This window comes from Budorcas taxicolor, chromosome 5 (assembly GCF_023091745.1).
Source record: "Budorcas taxicolor isolate Tak-1 chromosome 5, Takin1.1, whole genome shotgun sequence".
Lineage (NCBI taxonomy): Eukaryota > Metazoa > Chordata > Mammalia > Artiodactyla > Bovidae > Budorcas > Budorcas taxicolor.
This window is the reverse complement of record NC_068914.1, coordinates 5,922,915-5,948,191: the sequence shown is the minus strand read 5'-3', so window position 1 is coordinate 5,948,191 and position 25,277 is coordinate 5,922,915.

Here is a 25,277-nt window from a genome sequence, read left to right as displayed (position 1 = left end):
CAGACATGCTCTCACCTCTACCACCATTAATATTCTCTATATCATGGTCCCACTGCACACACTTAACCAGTATTTGTGAATAAATGGATGTAAAACTAAATATGATTTATAGGAAATATGCTCCACTGATTTAACAATTATCTCCAACAACTCTTTAGCTCAATGACTATTGATACGATGGCAGGAGAGGTTTCATTTGTCAGAGGGGACTGACCAAGAGAATAGTTTACTGTCCTTGTGGGACAAGTGAAAACCTGTCTTGGATGACATGGTGTCCTGAGTCCTGCAAATACCTTGTCATCCAGAAGGCCTTAAACCCTGGTCCGACTGTCTTTATACCCCACTGCCACCAACAGGATGACACAACCCTTCCCCAATATCTCCCATGCCCACAGCTGTGAAAACTCAGAGTTACCCACAGTCATCCGAGGATGATGTGCACCACCAAGGTTCCAGCTCCGAGGAGATTCATTTAATAAATGGCTGAGTAACAGCACACCTTTCCTCTGTCCACAGCTGATACAGCTAACTCCAGGCATCTTCATCTCCTCATCCTTCAGCACTGCCTGATACGCTTCCCTAAAGCTCAACTTTCATCATAGCCTTCTCCAGTTCAAAAGTCTTTAATGATTCCCATTAGGCACAGAAAAAGTCCTTAGGACCAACATTAAAAGACTCTCATAATCTGACTTTAATGTATCTTTTCAGCCTTGCAGTAGTTTGTCTTCAACTCCCCTCTGGCCTTTTCAGTATCCACTTTGCCTACTAGTGAATCCCTGTGTCTCCTGTCCTGTGCTAGAGAATAAGCAGGGTGCCTTCCCGATCCCAGTACTGTCTTGCAAATGTTACCTCGAATTACAACTGTGAGATGAGCGAATAAGGTAGGCAAGCACAGGTAAATGAAGCTGTATCTTTACTCAGTGACTCAGACTGTGACGGGTCCCAGCACCTAGCACAGGCTTAGGTACTCAATACGTCAAAGTGAAAGTGTTAGTTGCTCAATTGCGTTCCAACACTTTGTGACCCCATGCACTGTGTGTGGCCCACCAGGCTCCTCTGTCATGGAATTCTCCAGGCAAAAGTACTGGTGTGGGTAGCCATTCCCTTCCCCAGGGGATCTTCCCAACCCAGGGATCGAGCCTGGGTCTCCTGCACTTCAGGCAGAGTCTTTACCTTACAGGGAAGCCCCATTCAATGCATAGGTCTTGTATAAAGAAAGGATAGAAGGCAAGAAGGCAAGATGAAAGGGAGGAAGGAACGGAGGAATGAGCTCATAGGAGGTCAAGATTTAACTATATTAAAATCTCAGCAGCTAAATTTTCTCTCTTGGACCAGAAGGCAAAGATTTGGGCGAATAATGCTGGGAGAGTGCGAGTGATTCAGACGTTATGCATCAAGTCTGTCCACAAAGAGTTAGGGAAGGCAGACACAGTCTCCCGCGATGGGCAGTGGGAAACACTGTCCTCAGCAAAGGAGAGAAAAGCTGAAACTGAGTGCCTGAAGTAAAGGCAAGGGTGGTAACGATTTGATGAAGATCAAATGCACACGTGCCTGATGGCGCCCAGCTGATCCTTGTTCTTGTCTGCTCTGCATCCGGACCTTCTTCCATATGCTAACTCTGCTGACCAATGGTCGTCCTTGACCATTATGAGACAGTAGTTTGCAGGCCGCCAAAGGCAACATCCACATAAAATCAACAGCTTTCCATAGATGTTTCCCCAGATCCTCTTCACTGTCCACTTTGGTGCTTTATCAGCCAGTTTCTACTTGTTCACCTTCATTTCTCTAGGACATCCAGTTTGTGACTTTCCTATAATCATCCACTTTTTCCTTCTTTAATAGACCCTGACTGACCCAGCTCCTTCCATGACTTTGGAAATTCTAACCACTGTAATAGATTCCCTATTCCACAGAGCTTATAGTGGATCTCTTTCATGGTTGAACCAGACTTATAGGGAATGAGGAAGCATCCATAGCCTCAGTCTTCTTTAGGCAGGGAGCAGCCTGAGAAAGCTACTGTATTGTAAACACGAACCATTTCTTATGTAAAAGGAGATGTATTAAAATGTTTCCAGGGTTTGTTTTAATCAAAGCTGGTAAGACAGCAGACACAGAAATGACGGCCTTGAAGGAAAAGGTTTCTATTCACAGGCAAAAGCTGAAGGCAGAACTTCCCTGGTGGTCCAATGGTTAAGACTCCATGCTTTCACTGCAGGGGCACAGGTTCAATCCCTGGTTGGGGAACAGATCCCGCCATGTAGCATGGTGCAGCCCAAAAAGAAAGCTGAAGGCATACAATGCCATGCAGGGCCTTATGGGGAAGAACCACAGATGGCAGAGAAGGGCAGGTATAATCCAGAGACTTAATTGGGTTTTTGAAGGAAGAAACGGATGAAGCAGAGTAGAACATGCTAGGTTTAGGATTAGATTGTTTGAATAATTTCACATAGGCCCTAGGCTATAGAGGTGGTCCCCAGTTCTCAAGTGTCTTGCTCTGGGGTGATTTAGGGTAGAGGAATGATTGGCTTAGTGTGTGAGATTTAATAAAGGAAATGGTTAGGGGTATGGACTCTGGGTTGCTTGATATCAAAGGTGTACTCTAAAGGAAGCTGTTTCTAAGCCTTGGAGGGGTATTCACTTGAGGATGAAGGTCGCAAATGTCAGAGCATCAAGAGTATAGAAAATAAGAAAATACAGTCAATACAAGAGAGACGGCTCAGATAGGTAGAACCAAGAGCTCAGACAACAAAGTTAAAACCCAAGGAGAGGATTTCCCTAGTGATCCAGTGGTTAAGAATGCCCCTGCCAATGCAGGAGACACAGATTCGATCCCTGATCCAGGAAGATCCCACATGTTTCAGAGCAAGCAAGCCCAACGTGCCACTACTTTCGAGCCTATGCTCTGGAGCCTGGGCACCACAGCACCTGAAGTTTGTGTGCCCTAGAACCTGCACTCTGCAACAAGAGAAGCCGCCGTAATGAGAAGCCCCACACCACAGCCAGAGAGCAGTCCCCACTCTAAAATTCCCTTTTAAAAAAAGTAACATTTACATGGTAACATCCAAGGATTAGGATGTGATATGTTTGGATGGACTTTATTCAGCCTACTACACAGAGCAGAAGTTTTAATTTAATAATTATCCTTATTAGAAGTTAAAATAAAAGTGTTAGTTGTTCAGTTGTATCTGACTCTTTGTAACCTCTTGGAATGTAGCCTGCCAGATTCCTCTGTCCATGGAATTCTCCAGGCAAGAACTAGAGTGGTTAGCTATTCCCTTCCTCAAGAGATCTTCCTAACCCAAGGATTAGTTGGTCTTAAAAAGAGCTATTACAGACCATGGATAAGGTATAAAGACACAAGTAGGAATGGGCATAATAGCAATCTATCAATACTTACAGTTGAGGAAAGTCTAATCACCACACTACATTACCTTTACATTTACATTCTACAAGTTATTGCCTTCAATGGAAATACTTAAGAAACAAATATTTCTCAATGTGGAAATGTAATTCTAGCCCAATAAATGTATTCCACCAAAACATGTACTTCAAGTCCAACAAATTCTGGTCTTCTGATAGGGTTGTTAGTTGCTCAGTCATGTCCAACTCTTTGTGACCCCATGAACTGTGGCTCTCCAGGCTCCTCTGTCCACGGGGATTCTCCAGGCAAGAATACTGGAGTGAGTTGCCATTTCCTTCTCCAGGTCTAATAGGATTTCACAGATGCAATTTTCATGATGGATGCATAAAGGAAGGAAATGGGATATTTCAACAATATTAGTTATGTTGGAAGTTTTCTTGCTACAATAAATTAAGGTTTGATTAATTTTTCCTTACTGTTCTAAGTTTTCCAACGTACATACAAGGTTGTTTTTTTGTTTTATTTTGTTTTGTTTTTAATTCTCTCTGTATGTGAAACTTGGGAAATGAAAAAATACAATACAAAAAAAAAAAAAAAAAGAGAAGCCGCCGTAATGAGAAGCCCCACACCACAGCCAGAGAGCAGTCCCCACTCACCGCAACTAGAGAAAAACTCACACAGCAACGAAGACCCTGCACAGCCAAAAATAAAGAAATACAATTATTTAAAAAACAAACAAACAAGGAGAATCTGATCTACCAAAGCTACCGTGGGAGCAAAACCAGGTCCTAATCAATGTACATCCCTTGCCCCCAAAGCAGGAGTCGTGAAATGTGCTGGACTTCAGAATTTCTATGGAAGAGTGATGTTTGCATACCTCACATTTCCTCCTTTTGTGAACATGAGTTTCTAGAGTAGTTATTCTATGCCTGTTCCATCACTGATTATTAGATTGTGTCTCTTTAATTCCTAGGTCTTCAAGTCAAGAAGGGAGAAGGCAATGGCAACCCACTCCAGTACTCTTGCCTGGAAAATCCCATGGACAGAGGAGCCTTGTGGGCTGCGGTCCATGGGGTCGCGACTGAGTGACTTCACTTTCACTTTCCACTTTGATGCATTGGAGAAGGAAATGGCAACCCACCCCAGTGTTCTTGCCTGAAGAATCCCAGGGACGGCGGAGCCTGGTGGGCTGCCATCTACGGGGTCGCACAGAGTCGGACACGACTGAAGTGACTTAGCAGCAGCAGCACCAAGTCAAGAAGAACCATTCTAAAAGACTACCCCCGAGGAATGACCCGTCAGGGTAAGTTTCTCATGCACTCTCGAACATGATTAAGTGATAAGATCCTGGACTTCAAACCTAATTTTGATGTTATCATTGAATAGGATGTTTACGGTTCCTGGGGTATAGGGGAGTGTATTTTCATGTGGGAGGAATGCAAATGATCTGCAGCCACAGGATGAACTGCGGGTACAGATGGTGATCATTTTTGTTTGTTTGTTTTTGCTGTTTCCTGAATCAAGATTTAAGATCTAGTCCCCTGCACTAGAATGTGGCCTGGTCTGGGTCTGCTTTGGAAGGGACCTTGCATATTTTGCAAGTCTGGATCTTAAGAGCTGTGCAGCTTTTGTGCATTCGGAACACTTTCTCTTGGCGCCCAGAGGCTGAACTGTGAGAGGCTCGAGCAGTTAGTCTGGGTAGAGGACCTGCGCCAGCACACTCTCTAGTTGACAGTCCAAGCAAGCTCCCAGCCAGCAGCGCTAGTAAACATTAGCCATTTTGGTGTGTTATCTTTGTTGTTCCAGCCTAGCCAAGCCTACTGCTGATAAGTGTTACTGAACCAAACTTGGATCTGCTTGTCCAAGTGCAGTAAAGCCAGTCTACTGAAGGAAGGTGAACGAAGGTGCAGCATTTATCGCAGGGCACTAAGCAAGGTGTCCAGGCAGCTATTGCTTAAAAAGTTGTGGCATGCATGATCAGCTCATGGGTTTTCTTCTGAATGGTTGGTGAGGTGATTGGGAGTCAGCATCATCAACCTTTTGGTTCCAACTGGTGGGGGTTTCAGTATCTGCCAAACAGCTCAAAGGACATGGCTCAGAATATTATCTTAACTCTTGAGAAGGAACTAAAAGTCCTTGTTTAATGGCTAAACTATTATTATTTTACCTTGTTTTACTATTTTCCTGTCTTTCTGCATTTCTTTCCTTTCTTTTTGCATTTCTCCAATTAATTTATTCTTTGACTGAAGTTTTTCTTCAGACAAAAGGCAGACAGAAGACATGAGGGTGGGATCTGTTCTGAGAAGACCCCATAGGATCTTGCTTGGTTACCATAGCAATTCCAGCCAATAACATGAGGAGAAAAAGCACTCCAGCTAAGCACATGTGATCTGCAGAATTGTGAGAGATAATATTTTTGAGTTGTGTGTGTGTGTGTGGAGAAAGGGTGTGGTTGGTACACAGCAATAGGCAGCTTACACAAGAGAACGGTATACTTGGAAATGCATCAAAAACATCTAGATTATAGGATTTAGCCTATGATCTCAGATGTTCCCAATGCACATCCTTCTGAGAGTCTACTTGCCTCTACCCCTGTCCAAAGAACCACCTTCCTCTAAAAGAAGGACAGCCACAAATCAGGCCTTTAGAAGGACACACTGAATTTTCTGTTTGGACTGATCTCATCTGTCCTTTGGGGAGTTTTGCTCTCCAGTTTCTTACAATAGCAGAGACAAAGAAATATTCTTAAAAGAAACAAAATATGTGAAAATTCCTTTGGAGATTGATGCTCCTGGATAGAGAAGTAGCAAGCATTCTATGGGTTCCAGCCATTCTGTTCTCATTTTGTTTTCATATTGCTGCCGGCAAATCTACATATCATAAAAGTATATCTCCACACTCTTACGACAAAACTTCTAAATTTCCCTTATAGATTGATGCCTCTGAATGAAGAGGTAATGTGGTTTATCTGGTTCTAGCTGTTCTGTTTTCATTTTGTTATTGTACTGCTCTTGGCAAATTTACATATCATAAAAAAGATACTTGTGTCTACTTGCCTGAAGCTTGTTAAGATCTTTCCAGTGTTTCCTAAAACATGATTAAGATTATATGGGACAGTCATCATGACTTGGGATCCAAATTAGGCCAACCTAATTTGACTAGTGCCCTTGAGCCCCTAACATTGCTCAACCAGGTAAGGCAAATGAAGAGTCATGAGATACACGTGAAAGTAGGCTGCCAGAATTAGTGAATCGCAATACAGTTCAGCCCATTAAATTAAAAATTCAGATAAGTAATAAATAATTTTTGGTACAAGTGTATCCTATGTCAGTTTGGAAGTACTTAAACTAAAACCATATTTAACTGGACGCCTTGTATTTTACCTGAAAACCCTATCATAGTCTCAATAAGGTATAAGGAGGCCAGGTATGTTTCCTATAGTTATACATCCTTTTAGAAATGTGTCTCTTTGCCTGCTTTTGTGGGATCCACAGTAGTGTGGTTATACTTTAACATGGGGCATGGGAAAGTGAGATAGACTTCTGGGAACCTAGAGCCCTCACACCTATTTGACAGTTATAATGCATCCAGTATTTCACATATGTTATTTCATGTAAACTTCTCAACAACTCCAACAGATCTGTGTCACCACTTTGAGGGAATACTGGGAGAGGACTTGCCCGGGGTCACACGGCTGGGAGACTGAAGCTCAGTTCTCTGATCAGAACTGGCTGGTTCCCAAGCCCATGTGTGGGTATCTCCACAGTGTTCTGATCTCGAGGGCGATGTGACAGGAGCTAGGAGGGGGTGAGGAGGGGGTGGAGTTCTCGCTATTTTCCTGTCACTCTTGTGTCCCCTTGCTGCATGACATTTGAGAGGCTTGTTGATAACTATATACTTTATTGAGGACAAATGAAGGTAAGAGAAAGCAGGAAAGGTGCAGCAAAGACATAAATGTACCTCTTTTTTAATCTCTGAAGGAGGAATAAATCCTTATTCAGTGACTCAAACAGTCCCCTAGCCACTTGCTCTTGTCACATACAGATGGCAGCAGATTCCTCTTCCATGGGAAGGGAGCCTAGCGGGGTGAAAGCTCTGCAGTAAACTTGCGGTTAAGTGATCCCTCTTCGGTCACTCAGAGCCTGAGTGGACTGGAGTCTATTTTTACGTGGAAGAGCCCCTTGGCACAAAGTAGATTTAGAATGACTCCACTTTTGAAGCTCCAGGACACAATTCTCTGTCCTGGAATATTGCAGGAGGGAATAAAGAGAGATGAAAATGAGGACACGGGGCAATGTCAAGCCAGTTATGGGTCCCTGTGCTTATAGTTCTTACTTATGCTGCATAGTAGGGAAGCAAGTCAAGTTTAGGAATTCGATCGTAAAAAGGTGGTAGATACTATATTACCTCCAGGCAGAGGTTTCCTTTTTCAAAAAGAGCAAGCCAATATTCAAATCCGAGATGTCAGCAGATTGGTATGTTTTCCATGAAAGACTAACGTCTCTTAGTCGGGTTAAGCAACTCCAAACTGGTCTTGTATTTTCTGTCACTCATTTTGCATACTTGAGAGCTTGGAATAAACCAGTCAGCATTTATGCTCCAGCTTGACCTAAATCATTTTCTGGAAGGACACTAACATGAAAGGAAACCAATGGCCCAAAGCTGAACTGAGCAAATGATTCACAAAATGCTCTTGTCTCTGCTGAGGCATGTGGTCCTGATGCTGCTGGGAACCAGGATACAGGACAAGGGTCTTAGCTGGCCCTCAGCCATTCATAGACGCCATACAGGATGTTTTTCTTCTGAGTCCACACAGGCTTACATCACTACCAGGATTAGGACTCAGAAATGCTCATCCTAGACAAAACCCAGCAAACTCACTGAATGCACTTGTGTTCACCTACTAACACTCCCGGATAGAAGTATCCCTTTTGCTTTCTGCAGCATGTCTTTTTGTATCTTGTATCTATTTCTGGGATGCAGCTGGGAAATTCTGATAGGTTTTCAAAGAAACCCATGACCCCTTGGACAGAGAAGTTACACATTCCACTTTACTGTTTTCATCTGAAGAATGATTTGATATTTTGGCTAGACCAGAAACTGCCTTTTATTGTTTGGTTTTCAGGCAGTTTTCAGGGTGTAGGTTACTCACTGCCTTGAGCAGCAAATGCCTGCCAGATAAGTGTAGTGCTGGGATCAAACAAGTCTTACCCCTAGAATCTTCTAATCCACTCTGGATGTGAGCATCAGTCTCCCTGGCTCACGTGTGAGTTGGCCTGGCTGAATGGACGATGATGAGCATCAGCCCCGCTGGATCACTGCCAGACCATGACACAGCAAGAAGACCTCGCCAGGTCTATCTTCCAAAGCTATTCTTTGTGGTGCCTCTTATTTCCTGGTTCATTGAAGACTAGTTTGTTCCGTTGCTGTTGAGCTGGCCCTTAGCACTTGTGCCTGAATTATTTTGTGGAAGGCCTTCTCTTGTTCGAGAACTCATTCTGCTATCTTTGCCATATGCTGAAAGCATGGAAGAATTAACTCTTCCACTTCTGGAACTCCCCAACTACAACTGCTGAAGTCAATAGATGAATACTCAGCTCACCGAGGCTGTTCCTCGGTGAGTTAATCCTGCAATATGTGGTCTACACTGTTATCTCACTTCTTGGTGAGGCCAAACCCAGGTGCTAAGATTCACAGATGCCTTACTAACTTATCCTTTCTTGGCTGCCTTCCCTTCCATTGGTCATTTCTCCCTCCTCCTAGTGTTGCTTCCTAGATTATCTCTTGTATTGCTGGTTCATGGCCTGCATTTGAGGGAAACCCCAAAATGTAGCTTCAGTTAATGGAAAACAGAGATGGAGAGGCGAAAGAAATGTGGTATGTGGTGTGTGTGTGTGATGGGAAGAGTAGGAGCTGGTGATGGTCCAGGATAGGAACTTCCACCATTCCTGTTTGTTTCTGCTTTCCAGTTTGTAAAATGTGATAAAAACACCTGCTTGATGTACCCATTAAAAGTGTTAAATCACATGATGTCTGGAAAGCTGCTGCCTATAGTGGGTACTCAATAAATTTTGATCAATTGTACAGTTAAATGGTCATGAACTTTGAGTTTGACCTAAATCACACATATGGATTTAAATTCTGTATCTGTCACTTACTAGCTAGATGAATTTGGGTAAATCACTCCAAGTCTCAGTGCCTTGAGCTGTGCAATGGGTGTAAAGCTATGCTCTCCACAAAGCTGTGCTGAGGACTGAATGTGTGTGAATCAACTACAGACAGAACCCTGTTACTTTCCAGACCACAGACGCACCTTTGCTTCTGCTTTTTCTAATTCTGCAAGGACACAGGCAGAGTCTTCTGGGCAGAGTGGTTTGCCAGCCTTCTTAGTCCTACTCTAGCAGGAATTAAAATCACACTCACAATTTCTCTGAGTGATTGATAGGCGTTGCGTGATGATTCTATCACTTGGTAGAGGGTGAAAGTCGCTCAATGATTAGCCGGATTTCTCCATTAGAACCCACCGCCCAAGACATACTCTAATTACCCACGAATTCCTGTTAGGCTTTATAGTGTAATTGCTATTCATGGTCCAATTAAGGGGCAATTGCAAGCCAAGAAAAAACAATGTGTTTTATTGCTTCAATTTTGAAATTCGTGTATCTTGGAGCCTTAATCTACTCTTGGTCTATAGAGTTCCACATAGAACAATGCCCATGCTGCTCCAATGAGGCTTGTGGGACTCTCTTCCTGGGCCAGCCTCTTGCAGGAGAGCTCTGTGGCTGACAGCAGAGCTTCATAGGCTTGGATATTTGGAATTTTAGAAGGTAGTGGGACAGATGGACAAGGGGGCTTGCTTTTTCACGTGTGTATATGACCTTGAAAGAAAAGCATCAAGTCCTTTCAAAGTCTGAGCTATCCGAGTGGGCTCTGCTGGGTTGGAGGCTGGCCCATCCCCCAGGGAAGGCAACCTGCCATTGCTTAAGAGAAAAGCAAACGCTTTTCTTTTTAGAGAATTCAGGTGAGTCTGGCTTCAAATCCCGTGTTACCACTTCCTCATGGTATGACCTTTGGCAAGGTAGGTCTCTTTGCCAGGTTCCACATCTGTTATGAATAGGGATGAAAATAACACTCACTCTTCATCAAAGCTGTAAGAATTAGATGAGACAATACATGGAAAACACCTCACACCTACTAGTGTCTCAGTAAACACTGCCATCATCAATATCACCAGCCCCACCACCACCAACCACACTACTGCTTCAACCCTACATGAGTGTCCTGTTCCGAACCTACAGGTCAGGAAGGGATATACCTGCTGGTAGTGGCAATTGTACTTGGAAAAGCTTAACAAGGCTTTTCATGTTAAGATGGAGCATAATTAAATAATGCTCTTTACTGAGTACATCTCAGTGCATTCAATCCTCTCATTGGTATTGTTTATCTGGAAAAAAAAAAAAAAAAAAAAAAAACGGCCTTCTGGGGCAGCACAGAATGTAGTGGTAAAGGATAAAGACTTTGAAGGCAGAGACATCTGGGTGTAAGCACCTAGTTAGGTACTGTAGGCCCCTTGATTCTCACTCCCTATAAAATGGGAATAAGAGTATTTTGTTCATAGATGTACCTTTGGCAATTAAATGAGATAATTTATGAAAAGTATTTAATACAGTACATGTATTTAAATATCCGATGAAAGTAAATTCATCATTATAATTTTTATTTTTAATTTTAAGAAGAGATGGAGTCATACTATTTTATAGAGCTTCCCATAGCCTCTCTTCCATAAAATGACTGAATCTGAAGCAGAGTCGGACACAACTGAAGTGACTTAGCAGCAGTAGCAGCAAGAAGAGAACTATCATGTTTCCTAAGGTTCTCCTCAGAAAACCTTGGTGCTATTGTACAAAGTGAACACAGATGATGGGCAAGGGAAAAAAATTCCTCTGTGTGATTCATACTCTATAGTGTCTACAAAGGACCCTGAGGGGAAGGAGGGTGATGGTTTGGCACTAATGGATCAATCAGATCTTCATGAGAAAGACACTTTTCTGAGGACAAGCAGGATGGGATTCCCAAGTAGAGATTTGGGGGAAACTTGGATTATGCCCAAGTAGGGATAGAATGAGTCTCAGGTGGCACAGTGGTAAAGAATCCACCTGCCAATGCAGGAGATGCCAGAGACACGAGTTCCCTGGGTCGAGAAGAAGTGGCAACCCACTGCGGTATTCTTGCCTGGAAAATTCCATGGACAGAGGAGCCTGGCGGGCTACAGTCCATGGGGGTGCGAAGAGTCAGACACGACTGAGCAACTGAGCACGCACACAAGGACCAAACATCCCCTGATCAACTAGGAACTGTTCTTTTGTCAGCAAGGACCAGGGCTTGCTGAACAGCCCTTGGTCTAATAGGTATCATGATGAATGCCATGTCCAGCTCCCTGGAGTGGCCTCAGCTTCCAGATACCATCTTCAGAAAGAACCCAAAGAATGTAAAACAAACTCTGATCTCCAAACACTGCTAGGTCTGCAGGGATGTGGCCAAGCCGCTTCGTCTACCTGCAGAAGAATCTGCCAAGCATCTCTCCATATGCCCAGAGGGATATGCTTAAGGAGTCCTTCATCTTCCAGAAGTCATCCCTCATCCATAGGTCTTACAGTCGAGGAGCAGGTGGTTCAGTTGCCTTTACTCTGTTTTGCCAGATAATTCATTTTATGCCAAACAGAATGGATCATTTTGCTGAGAGCTTGGTTCAATGGTTCCCAGGTTCCCATTGGTGAAGCATTACCCCTTCACACTCTGGCCCATTTGTTTCCACTGTGAATTCCCCAGAGACTTATGGATATGATCTTCATAGATTTTTCCATTTATGTTGTTTCCTCATGCATAACAATGAACTGCCGGCTTTCATTTCTGTTAATGACCCTCTGAATGGAGGAAATGTTCCCTTGTTATGTCGCATGTCTGATGCTGCTGATTTCAGAAGCTGAAACAGTCTTGCATGATGCTGACCTGAAAAGGGTCACCCTCCACCATGCTGTAGGCTGATAGCAAGCCCCCATCCAAAGAGGAGGGCATCAGAGAAGGGCAGCCTGGGGGTAGAGTGAGACTTTTTTTTTAATATAAATATATTTATTGTAATTGGATGCTAATTAAGTCAAACAGGTAAGGCGTGGATTTATAGCTCTGGTGCTTTGTCAATGTTTGGCCTTGGGCAAGTCATTTAACTGCTTTAGGCCTCAGTTTCCTGAGATTTGTAATGAAACGAGTACTTACAGATACTTGAAGATCACAGTAAGGCTTGCAATATTACTTCCACTTTCAGTAATCATGTGAGATCCCCAGGAATTATGAGTCAGGACTCTATTCCACCCTGGCTTCTCCAGAGATGATCCATAAATGCAAACATCTCTAAATTACAAAGGACACGTAGTCTCCTGAACTTATTTGTTTATATGTTCTCTTTCCCCTAGAGTGTGGTTTTCTTATAGGTAGGAGCTGTGTCTTATTTTCATTTCTATCCCCACTAATCACTAATCAGTAAACATTTATTGAACTAATGCAAATGCCAGCTGTGTACTGAGGCTTGCCACGACAACAGCGATCCCTATAGAAGTCAACAGTGTAGCCTTGAATGAATGCTGTCTGATCCTGGAAAGGCGGTAACCTCTGGGGAGAAGTCGATAGCCTATTCCAACCAAGGTCTTGGGAGAAAGGGCAAAGCAGCTCTGAGCAGGGGCAGCCTGTCCAGGGTCTGTACCCAGAGAGATCCAGGACCTCCTCCAGGGTTCGTGATTTTGGTCAGAGAAGTTAAGAGCAGTGCTGTGGGGAGTTGAGCTGGGACACATAAGCCTGCTCATCACTGGGGGAAGTGAAGGAGAGGGGAAGATCACACCCACAACTATGTATGCAATTTGAGACTGAGCTATTTTGCTGTGGTCCTTGTAGGAGTCTTGATATAAAATCCTTCACAGCAAATGAGGTTGTCAGCGTTTGCAGATCCTTTTGAAACCTCGGGGGAACTCACTGTAGAGGTAGTCACTATGTTCTGGGCAAGTCCTCAAGATGCTTGGCTGGAGAGAGAGGACAGGAAGCCATGCTGGCCCACAGGGCACACGTATGTACACACACAAGGATGGGAGAGCAAGGGACAGAAGCAAGTGTGTGCCTGTGACCACAGGTTTCCCATGGTTCTCAACCACAGTATTCACGCAGAGAAGTTCTGCAGGATGTTGCCTGACACTCTCCTGGACACCCCGGTCAGTAAATTGCTGGGCTCTAAATGCATCGGAGTGTATGCCCCAAGGATTTACTTTCTGATTTCGCAGTCAGAGATGGAAAGACCTGAGGGGCAGGAGGAGGAAGGGAAATAAAATGGGCAGGAGGAAGGAAGAGAGGAAGGGATGGAGGAAGGGATCAGCTATGAGTAAAATAACTTTTACGGTACTTCATGCCCAGGCTTATCCTAAATAGGTTTTCATTTCCCATGCCCAGTGAAGAGGAATTTATCTTAAGTTCTTGTTAATGCTTTGTGCAGGGAATGCCCCTGCTGGGAGTGCCTGTTTGCATCAAGAGCCAGCTGCCCCATGCAGCTTAATCATGGGAAGATGCTCAGTTATCATGTCATTGCCATCGTTGCTCCCATTAGAGCTGATGGGGATTATTTTTTTTGCAGCCACGGAATCATCTGAGGTTGCTGCCTTTCCTCTGATGATGTACACAGCTTTGCCTGGCAAGTCATTTTAAATGAGAGACATATTAAGGGCATTGTTGGGAAGGCTGGGTCCCTGGGGGGCTAGCTCAGGCCTGGTCCAGAGGCCATCTCCTTCTTTGTTGCTGCCTCTGGAGCAGCCAGACACTGTCATCCAATTATTGGGTCACATTCTATACAAGGAAGTGGAGGGTAATAAAAATAGCACCTCACATTTGAAAAAATGTTTTACAATTGCCAAAGTGCTTTTCATACCTGCCATCTGACTCGGCCCTCACAATACCGTTCCCTGGGAAGCAGGAAAATATCCTGTTTGACAGAAAGAAGCCCCACGTGGCAGAGTCACCTGCTCGACATCCCACAGCAGGTTCCCCCAAGCCCTGCCTCCCCTGTCCTCTTCCTCGTAGTCTCCTTGTAATTTAAAAGGAAGTGGGAGAGGCTTGTCGTGACCTCACAGTGGGCTTCCTCCATGGCCTGAGCCCCTTTGCTGCCCGGTCCAATCCACAGCTGCCCATCACTCCTCTTAAATATCTCTGTCACCACCTGCCCCAGCGGCCCCTCCCGGCGCAGACTGCTAGCATCTCCCCCAGCCACAGTCTTGCTCACCTCCCCCACTCTCCATGCCACAAGCAGAAGAAGATGAAGAGACAGGTGCTCTTCCTAAAACACAAATATGAGCATGTCACGTTGTTACCCGGATTTCTCCCCTGGCTCCCAAGGATAACATCCAGGGTCCAGCCTACTCCACAGATCTGTTCTCAGATCTCAAGGGTTGCCATTCATGACTGCTGAACCCTCTATGCTTCACTGCTACTGACTTAAGACCTTTCTGAATGTGCCTGGGAGGGCATGCTCTGCTGGGCCTCACTCATATGCTTGCATTCCTGGCATTATAGTTACTGTAATCATTGTAATAACAATGTAAGTGTCACAAACAGAAAAATAGTGAAGATAATAAACATTTTGTTGATAGTTGGCCATCAGTTATTTAACTCACTTATCTACTCTACTATATGGAAAATGTAGTTGTCTTATCATTCAGTGCGTGCGTGCTAAGTCACTTCAGTCGTGTCCGACTCTTTGCGACCCTGTGGACTGTAGCCTGCCAGGTTCCTCTGTCCATGGGATTCTCCAGGCAAGAATACTGGAGTGGGTTGTCATGCCCTCCTACAGAGGAACTTCTCAACCCAGGGATCAAACCCGCATCTCTTATGTCTCCTGCATTGGCAGGCAGGTTCTTCACCACTAGTGCCACCAGACCTCAGGTCGTCAGGGAGGTCTAGGCGTCCTTCCCTAAAATCCTCTGTGCTTCTCCATGTCTCCTTGTCTTGGTTGTCCTGTTTGCATTTTGTCACAGCTTATCTTGTTTATGCCTCTGTGTGGTAGTGTCCCGTCCCCAGTCACACAGCCACTAGCAAAGTAAGAGCTCCTTGGGAATAGCGACAGGCTGTCAGGCTTACTCTCCATAGCCCCATGCCTAGAACATGCTCGTGTCCGTGGTAGTGAGTGGCTCAGGACTGTTTGATGAAGAATCTGAGGCTCCAAGTACCTAATTATCTCACCTGAGGTCAACCAGCTACCAAGAGGCAGATCCCAGAGTTGATGCAAGGTTTTCTGATCTTAAAATCATCTTCTGATTTCAAGGTCATGTGGTTCAGAAACTTTTTCTAGTGTCCCCAGGGCTGTATGTCTCAGTACACACAGGCACAAATGCTCTTGTGCTCATCACTCCCCAAAATTACTCCTCTCTTGGCAGTACTCTGCCTTGTAACAGTCCATTCATGTACTTCTAGACAAGAAGTCACTGACATCAGGGATTCTGTCTTGTTTATTGGGATATCTCTAGCTCTTGGCATGGTAACTGAAATCAAGACTAAGGTATGGAGGAAATCGAACACCACTGCCTGGGGTGCTCTTTGTCTTAGTGTTACTTTAGACCATAGCTGCTCAAAAGGTGGTCCCTGGACCAGCAGCATCAGCAACCTTGGAAATCGTTAAAAGTACAGATTCTCAGACCCCATTTTAGATCCACTGAGTCTGAAATTCTGGGATGGGGCCAGATATCTGGGGTTGAGAAAGCCATCTAGGTAATTCTGAAACATGCTACACTTTCACAACCACTGCTTTTAACTGAGGACTGACACCTCCAAGTACATTTAACACAACTCTGGCCAAATCCCAGATTCCCTCTGGCCGTGGGGTGCTGTGATCTCAGAGTGGAAGGCAGTAGAAAGCGCAGTCACCCAGCCCTTGCAGGGAGAGTTAGCACCCGTTTGCCCTGCCTCAGTGGGTGCAGACACACAGGCTCCTCCTTGTGCACTGTAACACCGACCTTCTGTAGGAACCTCACGCCCAATGGCAGGATCAGGGAACAAAGGAACTCTGCCCACTCCCAACACTTCCTCCACCCTCCTGCACACCATCTGTGTCTAGGGCACATCATTCTTCCTTTTCAAAGTTCCAGACCCCCACCTGGACCACAGCACCCCCTCAGTGGGGTCTATGACTTGACCTTGTACTCTTCTCAGAAAGCAGAGCTGACCCTACTCTTTCAAATCCTGCCAAACATCCTGCTTAGCTTCATTCATTCCTCTGCCCCTTGTAAGCTGGAGTAATACTGCCACCCAGCTCACTGATGCTAGGGAATGCAGTCCCCAGCAGTCCTTTGCTCTCATGCAGTCCAGATTGGAATGGTGAGTGGAGATGACAGGACTGATTGGGTTAACAGCTTCCTTCACGGTCAAGTACATGAAGTAGTTATTTCCCAGAACTCTGTCCCCATTGTGCAGACCTGGGGGTCAGGTTTTCGGGGCGGCGGGTAGGGAGCCCTTCCCCTGCCGCTTTAAGTACTTCTGCAGCCCTCTCAGTAACGAGAAACTCTCTGCCTTCCAAAATGGTTCATTTCATCCTCAGGCAGCTCAGACTATTAGAATGTCCTCTTATGACCACAATCTACTTCTCTATAATTTCTTCTCACAGCCTCCCTGCCCTACACCTCCCACCCCCATCATTCACTGCTGGCTCCCAAGCTCCCATCATTGCTCTAGGGATGCTTAGAGATTTCTGGGTTTTGATCTTCACTCAGTACATTTTATCTTTAATGAAATGGAGGCTGATAGAATCTGCACTGGTCATTCGGGGCTCCAGAGGCAGGCGGAAGGGTTTCGAGGTTCAGGGAGTAGGTGGCAGTGCTGTGAGAAGTGGGACAGGTCTCTGCAAACGTGTCGGTGACTGCCTGGAGCTCCCCAGAAGCTTAGCTCTGAGCAAATGAATATTCTTACTTCAGAATAGTTTCATTTTATTTTTAGAGCATGCCCCATGGAATTACAAGCTTGGAGGGACACGGGAAAGCATATGAACCTTCTCCAATCATGGCAGACATGTTACGGGGGTATGAAAGAGGAAGCCTGAAAGGGGGGTAAAATGTCAAAGTGTGGAAATAAGGAAGGAGCAGCTATTTGCCAGGTCCAAGGGGCCCAAAATAGAATATCTCAGCCAGGGTCAAGCCCTCTAGTTCTAACCCATCATCCGTGTGTGTGAGCTCCTGCAATACCAGTCTTGTCTCCTTGGCCCATAAGGGACCACCATCACCTGAGAAGTACCTTGGTAAAGCACTCTGTCCATCAGGAATGTCCTGCCCCAACAGTTCATTAAGTTAGAGACCATCTTAATTTCCATGGATAATACTGAAGTGTAGCCCCCCTAGATACAGTATCTCTGGAAAATCAGTGTGAGTTCTGGAATCAGACAAATCGACATCTAAATCTTGGCCTCTCATTGCCTCTAGAGCATTGAACAGATTATCTAACCTCCTTGAATCTCACAGTTCCCATCTTTTACATGGGTATACAAATATATATCAAATATCCATTTGGAAGACAAAAAGAGTAACATTTGTAAGACAACAGCGACTCTTCACTAGTATTACAGGACAGGCAGGGCCTGGTCTAACCCCCTTTGCCTCCCTCTGTTAGGTGTCTCCATCTCCACCTCTCAGGGTCACAATGATGTTACGTGATTCTCCAGTTGCACAGTCTGGATTTAGAGTCCTGCTTCATGTTCTTCGACACTCATTTCCTGGTGTCTGGCTCTGAAGTGCATTTTTTTTTTTTTTTGCCTCTTTTTGAATCCAGATCTAAGGATCAAATAAATGCCTGGCAGTTCCCCTATCTCCACCCAGCACTAAGGGATACACTCTTGTTTTATAAACTTAGATTGGACTCTGTTCACTTGCAATTGGGCAGGGCTTGCAATGACCCAGTGCTATTGAGAAGAGAAATCTTGAAGGTCTAAAGTAGCGAAAAGTCAGTGGAAAGGGATATAAAATGTTTTCCCACTGTAGGAATAGGCATGCTGTTAAATTTTAAATCTCAAGAAATGACACATGATGCTACTTTGCAAAAGAACACGGGAAAACACGTGCCCACAACAATTTATAGAGTTTGACGGGACTATCTGGCAGGCAGAGCTGAGAAGGGAGCTGAGACATCAAAGCCCTCCGTGCAGTATGAGGGCAAGGAGGGGGTGTCCTTGTGGCTCACAGACCTGAGACCCAAAGCAAAACATACACAGAGAATCCAGGCTAGACCTGTGACCATAACATGAAAACCACCCTCAGAGGAGGAACCAAGAACAGAGAATGGGCACCATACAGAGGTACTAGAACAAGAGCTTATTTGTATACAATTGACTGGGCTGTAGAGCTAGAGAGGAATTCTCACAGCCCAGGTTTCCCCCCTGGAAGCATGTACATCTCCACTCCCACAGTGCAATACACCTGTACCATGAGGTGTGGGACCTTGAAGACTCTACATCTTAGCCTGCTCTTTTGACACTGCACCAGGCTGAGATGCCAAAGACCTAGGCACTGCACAAATATGCAGTTGAGTCAGAGGGGCTGGGTGTCCCGAGTCATCAGATCTGGGCTTAAGGACAAAACTGACCACTCACCAGCTGAATGAATTTGCAGAGAGTTTTTAGCATCTACAAACCTGTTTCCTCACTTGTAAAATGAGAAAATAGAAATAGAAATCATATAACACAGTCTCAAATATAGTGGGGTTATTAGTTGTTTGTTTCATAGTTTGATGATAGGAGTATCAAAGTTATTACATTTTGTAAAGCTGCGAGTCATTGGTTGGAACCCCTCTCCATGAAAAGACATTGTATTCAGCAAGCTCAAGGGATTTATGAAAAAATAAGATAGACAATTGCTCACACAAGTAAAGTGATACCTAAAGAAAAAAATCTGAGCATGGTGTGCCATTGGAGGAGGAAAGGTGACATGTGTCTGTCCCCGGCACTATTGTTAGAACGCTATAAACCTTATTGTCCATACTCTTCCCAACTACTTTATGGGAAAGGTTCATTACTGTCTCCCTAATTAAACTTAAAATCTTCTGCAAAACAAAGGAAACTCTAAGCAAGGTGAAAAGACAGCCTTCAGAATGGGAGAAAATAATAGCAAATGAAGCAACTGACAAACAACTAATCTAAAAAATATACAAGCAACTCCTGCAGCTCAATTCCAGAAAAATAAATGACTCAATAAAAAAATGGGCCAAAGAACTAAATAGACATTTCTCCAGAGAAGACATACAGGTGGCTAACAAACACATGAAAAGATGCTCAACATCACTCATTATCAGAGAAATGCAAATCAAAATCACAATGAGGTACCATTTCACGCCAGTCAGAATGGCTGCTATCCAAAAGTCTACAAGCAATAAATGCTGGAGAGGGTGTGGAGAAAAGGGAACACTCTTACACTGTTGGTGGGAATGCAAACTAGTACACCCACTATGGAGAACAGTGTGGAGATTCCTTAAAAAACTGGAAATAGAATAGCCTTATGACCCAGCAATCCCACTGCTGGGCGTACACACCGAGGAAACCAGAATTGAAAGAGACATGTGTACCCCAATATTTACTGCAGCACTGTTTATAATAGCCAGGACATGGAAGCAACCTAGATGTCCACCAGCAGATGAATGGATAAGAAAGCTGTGGTACATATACACAATGGAGTATTACTCAGCCATTAAAAAGAATACATTTGAATCAGTTCTAATGAGGTGGATGAAACTGGAGCCTATTATACAGAGTGAAGTAAGCCAGAAAGAAAAACACCAATACAGTATACTAATGCATATATATGGAATTTAGAAAGATGGTAACGATAACCCTGTGTGCGAGACAGCAAAAGAGACACAGATGTATAGAACAGTCTGTTGGACTCTGTGGGAGAGGGAGAGGGTGGGATGATTTGGGAGAATGGCAATGAAATATGTATAATATCATATAAGAAACGAATCGCCAGTCCAGGTTCGATGCATGATACTGGATGCTTGGGGCTGGTGCACTGAGATGACCCAGAGGGATGGTATGGGGAGGGAGGAGGGAGGGGGGTTCAGGATGGGGAACACGTGTATACCTGTGGTGGATTCATGTTGATGTATGGCAAAACCAATACAATATTGTAAAGTAATTAACCTCCAATTAAAATAAATAAACTTATATTTTAAAAAAAGAGTTGCTGGAACTGAGGCTCAGAAGGGCCAGATGACTTTCCAAGAAGCCCAACTAATAGACGATAAGAGGGATTTTACACCATCTTATGTTCTCTTTCTAGAATACCTCCTTGAGGAGAAAGAAAGTAGAAAGATATTTACACTGTCCCTGGGGGCGGGGAGGGGAGAGAACTGTGCTATTCTGCAACCTTCCATTGGATAATAGGGAAACTAAGTAATTCTGCAAAAGAGAGGTGGGCAATGAGCATTTTTCCCCTGAAATGATAACTGAAAACACAAGCACAGTTTCTCCCGTCAGAGCTAAGTGTGAATAACATGGATTGTACTGGCAAAGCATCCCCAGGCAGGATCACTGATAGTTCAACAGGGAAACATTCAATGATGATTTATTGGAAATCAGCCTAGAATACCAGCATGAGTCAATGGGCCATGGATTTCTTCCAAAACTTCAGAAAATAGATCAAAAGTATAAAAACATTAATACTTATTAAAAATCTTAATAAAAATTTGAAACACAAAGAAAGAGGGTTTCCCCGGTGGCTCAGTAGTAAAGAATCCACCTGCCAGTGCACAAGACAGGGGCTCGATCCCTGGTGCAGGAAGATCCCACATGCCGTGGAGCAAGTAAGCCTGTGTGCCACAGCCATCAAGCCTGTGCTCTAGAGTCTGGAAACCGTAACTACCAAGCCCGCGTGCCGCAAATGCTGAAGCCCGAGTGCCCGAGTGCCCATGCTCCACAACAAGAGAAGCCACTGCGATGAGCCAACATGCTGCGACTGGACAGTAGCCTCCGCTGCCCATAGCTAGAGAAAAGCCTGCGCAGCCGCAGAGACTCAGCACAGCCAAAATGGAAATAAGGAAATTAATCAAATTTTTAAAACCCACAAAACTGAGTCAGTGATGCTGTCTAACCATCTCATCCTCTGCCGCCTCCTTCTTCTTTTGCCTTCAGTCTTTCCCAGCATCAGGGTCTTTTTCAATGAGTCGGTTCTTCACATCAGGTGGTCAAAGTATTGGAGGTTCAGCTTCAGCAACAGTCCTTCCAGGAAATACTCAGGATTGATTTCCTTTAGGATTGACTGGTTTGATCTCCTTCATAGCAGCTAATGTGCCAGACCTTGTACTTGAGACACACTGGATTTAAAACAAGAGACTATTGAGATGGGACTATAGCTGGCCTAGGGGAGGAAAGGTGATACCCAGAGCACTTGGTCTTGCTGTAGTTGAGGATATAATTCCGGAGCAGCTTGGGGTCAGCATATTTAGAGAGTTTGCATGTAAGGGAAACCAACACAGAGGAAAGTGGAGCTGAGGAGATGCATGGAGAGACAGAAAAACTAGATCTAGCGAAACTCTAATAGCCTCTGAATCCAGATGCACGTGAAGCCAGGGCCATCACTGGATTCTGTTGTTGTGCAAGCCGTTGCATCTTCTCTTTGGTTTAGCTAGTTCGCATGGGAGTCACCATTAATTGCCACCAAAGAGTCTTGCCTAATGTGGAAATGAACTCATACTGTATCTCCAGCATTGAGGACAATGGGGGCCACATAGGAGATGCTCAAAGAGATTATTGGCTTGAGTGAATAATATGCTTGATCTCTATAAGCAGTAACTCAGATATTGTTGTTAAGTAAAACTCATCACCTGATTTCTAGTTCAGTTCCCCTTCAGCTTCTTTGCCTGCACCTCTACTAATTTGAGGAAAACCTTATGTCTCTAGTACATATGGACGAATGCCCCTTTTTTAAAAAGAAGATATCTTTCTGCTTTGCATGATTTAAAAATTCTACATGAATACTTTTCTATCATAAAAGATCCACCCATCTCCCACATCCTTACTCTATCCTCAATCGCAGATTGATGTGTACGTAATAGACCTTCTTCTGGGCATCCACATCAAGTTAATTAAGTATCAAATTGATGATACTCTTTGAATTAAAAATAACATTTTAATTTGCTTCCAAATAACACAAGGAGCATAAGGGTGAGTTCAACTGAAACAGAATAAACTCTGCTGATAATTGTTGAAACAGTATGATGGGTGTGTGAGAGCTTGTCACTTTGTTCTCTATACTTTGCATTTTTAAAATATACACAAGTAAAAAAAATCTTAAAATAAATATATGTACAGTGTAAAGAATTTTTAAAAAGAAAAATCAGAAAATAAAAACATCATCTTCTATTATCCAGAATTAACCACGGTTAATAGCATGTTCTTATATCATATGTCCTTCCAAATCTTTGTGTAGATATGCACACACACTTACCTGTTATTTTAAAAACTTAGCCAAAATTAGATGAGTATACATGTTTAGCTACTTTTTTTCCTCCTGTTGTTAACTTGTTTCTTATTTGGGAGAATTAATGTCTATCTTCATGCTTCTAAGTCCATATTCAATATTCTTTGTCTCAATAATGCCCATTCTATATTCAAATTTCTCTAACCATCTTTAATAATTCATTTATTTGTTTGTGAGCATCCAATACAGAATCAGGTATTATATCCAGTTGTTATGCTCCCTAAAACTCATGAGAAAAAAAAAAGCTTTATTGAAATTTAATTCATGTGACATATAATTCACCCATTTAGAATGTACAGTTGAGTGTTTCCTAGTATATTCATAGACTTGTACAATCACTGCAACAATCTAATTTAAGAACATCTTAGAATTCCCCAGATTAGCGGTCATTCCTCATTCCCCACCATCTCCTCCCCAGCCCTCAGCCACTTTTTCTCTCTAGACATTTGCCTGTTCTGGACACTTCATAGAAAAGAAATCATATAATTTGTTGTCTTTCATAATCGGCTTCTCTCACTGACCATCAGGTTTGCATGGAGCATGCGTCCCAGCTTCACTCCACTTTATTGCAAATAATATTTCATTACATAGATATAACACATTTTGTTTTTTCACTTATCAGCTTATGATCATTTGACTTGCTTCCACTTTTTAGATATTTGTGGATAATGTTGCTATGAAATTTCGTTGTTTGTTTCTATGGATTTGTATTTTCTGTTGGGTGGAACCACTGGGACGATGTGGGCTTCCTTGGTGGCTCAGACAGTAAACAATTTGCCTGAAATGTAGGAGATCCAGGTTTGATCCCTGGGTTGGGAAGATCCCCTGCAGAAAGGAATGGCAGCCTACTCCAATATTCTCAGGGCCTGGAGAATTCCATGGACGGAGGAGCTTGGCGGGCTCACAGTCCATGGGGTTGCAGAGAGTGAGACAGAACTGAGCAACTAACGCTTTCACTTTCGTGGTAACCCCACACTTAGCATTTTGAGAAACTGCCTAAATGTATGATCTAAACGTGTGAAATACGTGGTAGGTGAATGCTATCTCAATAAAGCCGTTAGAAATGTTAAATATTTTCCTCCCAGGTTTGGTAGTTTAGCACCCACCTAGTAAGATTCCCTATTGAGTTATTTACTGACCGTTCCAAATATTCAACATACCCTCCCCACACTGCTTGGAACTAGTAAGTTGCTTATCCCTGTGTGGTCTGACAACTGCTTAGTTTATAGGTCCTTGGTGATTCTTTTTCACCAGGCAAAGAACAAAGAACAGACAAAGATTCAAATAGAAACCTATGAATATTTCTGTTGTTCTTTCTTTTTGTGACTTCATTCTCTCTGGTATCTGCCCTGGACATTCTAGCTGCCTTGGCCTCCATGAATTTCTGTCCTCAATGAAATGAGGCCACAGACTTCTCCCACTATGAAGTCATTCTCTGGAAAGTGGCTCAGAAATGTAGGGTGATTATAGGGCTCACCTCTTATTTCTTTTCACTCAGAGATTACGGTCATGTCCTATCCGTAGGAAACTTCTCCTTCATAAAGGTTTTGTCTAATTTTCTACCCATCTATGGAAAGGTAGCAATCCAGTGTTTACTCAGTCTTGGTTAAATATACTCACTGGCCGTTTAGCACCCCTCCCCAAATGGCTTTTGTGTAAATTTTACTAAAAAAAACAGGTGTTAATTCTTTCTCTTCCACTTCAAATAACCAATGAGATTTCACAAAGTTAGTAGAACTTGGATCATTGTTGTTCATAACCTTTTAACAAAGGAAGGAGCCTACCATGTAGTGACTGGTTTTCATGTTAACATTGGATTAAGAAGTCTGATCAAACAGTGACAGGCCTGCTCTGATTTTTAGATATCCATTTGGGTTTCAGAGTTGCCTGCTTTTACTTAGAAAAGAAGGGCACAAATCAGAATATTGTTCCATGAGTCTATTGAGAGAAGACAGAAGTGTATGTTACGGAAGTTGCTAACATTGTCTTGTTGACAAAAGTCATGGCTGTAGGTCGTTTGCCATTTCTTTTTAGGGTGCGTCTTTGCCCCACGATTACATAATGATAGACTGTTTTTATCTGGAAGCCAGTGTCTGCTGCCAGTGAGCTATATGAGGATATGACCATATACATTGTTCTTCCTTCTCTCCAGTTCCTGTTTTTGTCCTGGCATAGGGTATGTGTGAAGTTATTCTAAACATTGAGTGAATAGCTAAGTATAAAAGATGATATACATGCCCCAGACCTGCCGCCAAAGTAGTCTCTCAGAGATTAAAGTCTAGAAGTCTAGAAGATTAAAAGCCAATTTTAACAAGCTCTATGTGCGAGGAGGAAGACAAGTCAAAGATGAAGCACAGAGGCGTGTGTACTCCAGACCG